Source organism: Schistocerca piceifrons, chromosome 4 (genome assembly GCF_021461385.2).
Source record: "Schistocerca piceifrons isolate TAMUIC-IGC-003096 chromosome 4, iqSchPice1.1, whole genome shotgun sequence".
NCBI classification, from domain to species: domain Eukaryota; kingdom Metazoa; phylum Arthropoda; class Insecta; order Orthoptera; family Acrididae; genus Schistocerca; species Schistocerca piceifrons.
The window spans coordinates 14,117,077-14,123,076 of record NC_060141.1 but is presented as its reverse complement, the minus strand read 5'-3'; positions in this window follow the sequence as shown (position 1 = coordinate 14,123,076).

Below are 6,000 nucleotides of genomic sequence, written 5' to 3'. Positions count from 1 at the left end.
ACGTTCAGTCCCATAGTCCTTAGAGCCATTTGAACCACTTTTTTTATCTTTCTAGCCAAATCATTCGTTAGAACAGTCCAGAATGTTCTTCCAATCAATCTCGAACAGTTGTGGCAAGGTGACATGGCACATTGTCACCCATAAAAATTACGTCTTTGTTTCGGAATATGAAGTTTATGAATGGCTGCAAATGGTGTTCAAGTGGCCTCACATAACCATTTCCAGTGAATGACTGCTTCATTTGCAGCAGAGGACCCAGTCCATCCCATGTATACACATCCTATACAATTACGGACCCACCACCAGCCTGCACAGTGACTTGTTGACAACTTAGGTAGACGGCTTAGTGGGATCTGCACCACACTCGGATCCTACCATCATCTCTTACCTCCTCAAATCGGGGCTCATCTGACCAGACCATGGATTTCCAAGAATTTGGGACCCAATCGATGTTGTCACGAGCCGAGGCGAGGGGTTACAGCCACAGGCTATGTTGTGCTGTTAACAAAGGCAGCCGCATCGGCCGTTTGCTGCCTCACTCCATAACGCCACCTTCTCGCTGCAATGTTCTTATGGATACGTACGTCCGACATTGACTACGCCGAGCGAGGTGGCGCAGTAGCTAGCACACTGGACTCGGAAGGAAGACGGTTCAATCCCGCGTCCGGCCATCCTGATTTAGGTTTTCCGTGATTTCCCTAAATCGTTCCAGGCAAATGCCGGGAACGTTCCTTTGAAAGGGCACGGCCGACTTCCTTCCTCGTCTTTTCTTAACCCGACGAGACCGATGACCTTGCTGTCTGGTCTCCTCCCCCAAACAAACAACCCCCGATTGACTTTTGATGTTATTTGCGGCAGCGGTTCTTGTCTGTTAGCACTGACAAACTCCACGCAAACACCGCTGCTCTCAGTCGACAAGTGAAAGCCGTCGGCCACTGCGTTATCCATTGTGAGAGATAATGCATCAAATTTGGTATTCTCGAAACACTCTTGACACTGTGTACTGAGTTCCCTAACGATGACCGAAATGGAAAGTACTGTGCATCTGGCTCCAAATGCTATTCCGCATTCAAAGTTTGTTAGCTCCCGCCATGCGACCATAATGACGCCATACACCTTTTCATGTGAATCACCTGAGTACAAATGACAGCTCCGCTAATGCACTGCACTGGCCTTTCATATCTTGTGTACGCGATACTACCGCCATCTTTGTTGTTGTTGTGGTCTTCAGTCGGTCCAGAGACTGGTTTGATGCAGCTCTCCATGCTACTTTATCCTGTGCAAGCTTCTTCATCTTCTAGTACCCACCGCAACATACATCCTTCTGATTCTGCTTAGTGTATACATCTCCTGATCTCCCTCTACGATTTTTACCCTCCACGCTGCCCTCCAATACTAAATTGGTGCTTCGTTGATGTCTCAGACCATGTCCTACCAAGCTATCCCTTCTTCTAGTCAAGTTGTGGCACAAGTTTCTCTTCTCCCCAATTCTATACAATACTTCCTCATTAGCTGTGTGATCTACCCATCTACACCTTAGCATTCTTCTGTAGCACCACATTTCGAAAGCTTCTATTCTCTTCTTGTCCAAACTATGTATCGTCCATGTCTCACTTCCATACATGGCTACACTCCATACAAATAATTTCAGAAACGACTTCCTAACACTTAAATCTATACTCGACGTTAACAAATTTCTCTCCTTCAGAAACGCATTCCTTGCCATTGCCAGTCTACATTTTATATCCTCCCTACTTCGACCATCATCAGTTAAAAAAATGACTCAAATGGCTCTGAGCACTATGGGACTGATTATCTGAAGTCAGCAGTCCCCTAGAACTTAGAACGACTTAAACCTAACGAACCTAAGGACATCACACACATCCATGCCCGACGCAGGATTCGAACCTGCGACCGTAGCGATCGCGCGCTTCCAGACTGTAGCGCCCAGAACCGCTCGGCCACCCCGCCCGGCCATCATCAGTTAGTTTGCTCCCAAAATAGCAAATCTCCTTTACTACTTTAAGTGTCTCATTTCCTAATCTAATTCCGTCAGCATCACCCAACTTAATTCGACTACATTTCATTATCCTCATTTCGCTTTTGTTGCTGTTCATTATGCATCCTCCTTTCAACACACTGTCCATTCAGTTCAACTGCTCTTCCAGGTCCTTTGCTGTCTCTGACAGTATTACCATGTCATCGGCGAACCTCAAAGTTTTTATTTCTTGTCCATGGATTTTAATACCTATTTCGAATTTTTCTTTTGTTTTCATCAGTGCTTGCTCAATATACTGATTGAATAACATCGGGGAGAGGCTACAACCCTGTCTCAGTCCCTTCCCAACCACTGCTTCCTTGTCATCTCCCTTGACTCTTATAACTGCCTTCTGGCTTCTGTACAAATTGTAAATAGCCTTTCGCGCCCTGTATTTTACCCCTACGACCTTCAGAATTTGAAAAAGAGTATTCCAGTCAACATTATCAAAAGATTTCTCTAAGTCTACAAATGCTAGAAACGTAAGTTTGCCTTTCCGTAATCTATCTTCTAAGATAAATCGTAGGGTCAGTATTGCCTCACGTGTTCCAATATTTTTACGGAATCCAAACTGATCTTCCCTGAGGTCGGCTTTTACCAGTTTTTCCATTTGTCTGTAAAGAATTCGCGTTAGTATTTTGCAGCCGTGACTTCCTGAACTGATAGTTCGGTACCGCTATCTGTAAATGTGCATATCGCTGTCTAATGACTTTTGTCACCTCACTGTATTTGTAGTGATATATGTGGACAGATCCTGCAAAATGTGTTACGAGTTAATAGTAACGAAGTAACGAAAATAAGTTACAAATTAAAACGTTGTGCCTTATGCTGACGTTGTACTTCAGGAATAGCGGAAATCTGCGAGTAGGAAGCGATGTAGTCTTATATCCTTTGTTGTTTTATTTTGTGGGGGGAGGGTGTGTGGGGGGAGGGGTGGAAATGGAGGGAGAGAATATCAGCGAGTAAAATTTCGTGAAGGTCTGAGATTATTTGCAAAGTATGTTGGTAGTCGCTAAGTGCTCTTATTCAAAATATTGGATTAAAATGGATAACTGTGCGCCATAAGTTGCTCTGCCTCAACAAACGTACACAGTTCACAACTTTACTATCTGCCTTACTGTGTTATTTAGTTGTAATTATTACTGTCTATCGTACTGCGACAACAGAAAATAAACTCATCAAGTGGATGAAGCCAATTGAAAGCAGTGAGAGGGGGCGTTAATAAAGTCATTGAATGGTCCTGGATACAAATTATTTTAAATTCTGGGCATCTGAAAGGCATGATGTTAGTAAGAATTCCGTCAGCAGCTGGTGAAATTGTTCTTGGGCCCCACAGTCACGGGCTGGAAATTTTCGGATTTCCCATTTGTGCATCATAGCAACACATCTTGCTTGACGGGTTCTTGCCCTGTTCAGTCTTCCTCACTTACTTCTCCACAGATCACATCCGCGTAGGTTGGCAGATGGACCCTGAAAGCCTCGGTGTTTTATTGTTACAGCATTCCATCTCTTGCGCCACTCTTCTTTAATGTGAAGCTTCTAACTGTTCCTTCCCTTATGCTACACTAAAGTGCGAGGTATCAGACGGTCTGGAGAAGGGAAATCTAAGACACTGACGGTCTTGGTGTTAGTCGGGGTGATGTAGCTTCCTCCAGTGTTGAGTGGTTGTCTCTTGGCGTCGTAATTCAGGTGCTGAAATGTTACCGATGGTGCGCAGCCAAAGTATCGTTGTGGATTTTCGTGTACCTGAGATAAGTCTCATTGATTCATTCAGATGGATGTCCAGTTTCCTTGCATGAGCACTGTGTTGCCTTACAGGGGCTGAATATTATGTACTGGGTGTACTAGTGTCAGATCTGTAGTGCGTGGAGTGGGTGCTTCAGTGCCCCAGAGTGAGCCAGCCACTTCCTTTAAGATGATATTTCGGGTCTTTAGCTGTTGGCTAATGTTTTCCAGTTATCTTTTATATGTTAAAGATCGATGCTGTATGAAACCAGGCTACACAGCCTAGAAATCGTGTCTAATTCCCTATTGACAGAAGTCCACATTGTACTGTAGATGTGCAGTTCTGTTGTTTAGGGGCAATCCTTAAGAGACAGTATTGACGGAGGACATCGAAAAAGGTCAAATAAGGGCAGCTCGTTTTCTACTGTCGCTAAAAAGGGGAGACAGTGTTACAGATACGAGAAGCAATCATTAAATCAAATGTGTTTTTCGTTGCAGTGAGATGTATTCACGAGATTTCAATCACCAATTGTCTCCTATGGATGCGAAAATATTTTGTTGACGCCCATCTACACAGGGAGAAATAATCTTCATGAAAAAAGTAGGTGTTCGTTTTTCCCGCCTGCTGTTCAAGAGTGGAACGGTTCAGAGATAGTCTGAAGATAGTTCGATTCACCCTCTACCGGGCACTTAAGTGCGAAATGCAGAATAGTGTGTAGATATAGACGTAAATACAAGTATTTCAATAGGACTCCACTTCGGTCACTTGCGTGTGTCTGATTTACTTCGATTGTGTAACCTGGGAAATGGGATCTATGGTTAAACGTGGCGACCGAACCCCGAGTAGTTCCTGCCGACTCGTCACGTTGTTGAAATGTGAAAGCTAGACTAAAGTTAGGCTGGATATATGGGTGGTCTGACTGGGATTCAGTCGCGTCACATGTTGGCTCCCAGGTACAAATATGCATTTCAGGACAGGGGTTCCCTCTCGAAAATTTACGTTCGTCACCCTGATTAAGGTACTAAAGACAGTCGATGTTGTTTTTCTTTTCTACACCCTTCATATACGTGATAAGCTGAGAATGTGTGTAGCATGACTTGACTCCACATAAACAACGCAAGCAGTCGACAAAGACTTCCTTGGTCTGTGTTTTACTTCAAACTATCGGATAGCTTCTGTAACGTCAGTCAGTGAAGGTGAAGCGCCCATAACGCGTGGTCGCCCCTCAATGTAACTTCACATGCGCATGAAGCTGCTATTCTCTGCAACAGGTCGAACTCCCATCAGGATGTATTATTGTTATTTGTGTTTGATGTTGCTAAGAGGCCTGATATGGTATATGAGAGGCTTGAAGAGCCTCAGATGTTGAGTGAAGACCATGAAGATGCAAGGTACTCCTTTGAGACAGCGTTATCTGGACCTGACAGTCTTCGAAAGGGGTCTCATTTTGGGTCTCGATTTGGAGGCCTGGTCAAATTTCACATCACCCAGATTTGTGGGGTATTTGGATGTATTAGTGGCTCGATGCTGGAGGAGATAGTGTAAGGTGGCATGGTCTCCTGACTTTCATTTCGTACATATTCCGACCTCACCATCATATTCTGCGTATCAAGACGTTTCATTCGAGCCGTAACTCGATAGTGTAGAGTCAATTTTACATACTTCCATTCAACCAATATGCAAGTCTAATAAATAAATCGCAAGTGCGCACCAAGATTCAAAAGTTGAGGCTGGCGTACACAAACATTCTATACATGACGGCCACAGGAGTTTTTGTTCGGCGACGGCAACCAGTCTGCTGGAAAGTCCGTAGGAGGGTGAGTTAGCATGCAGCTGTGCCAGCTGGCCGACCGTGCAGTGACCAAAACAATTTTGGCCAGAGAAAATGGATAATGGCCTGCATGTTCACCTTAAAAGCAAAACACACTGTACTGTTTTTGGAGAGCCCCAGCATATGCATTTTTTGACGCACCTAGTGCGCAGTTTCAGAGTCCTCACAGATGGACAGTAAACGCCTAACTCAGATGCTATATATTTCCCGTTTGTAATAGTTACGCTGATTGGCGGACTATTTCTGACGCAATGAGCTGGAGGAATGATGGAAAGACAGTGGATGGTATACCCTTTTGCTTTTTGCGTGTGGAGGCGTCGTTCCGGTGACGCTCTTGAAGCGGGATCACGTTGCGGGAGCGAGTGCGCTCGTGCGTGTATGCAGGGAGCGAGGAACAAAGTCCCT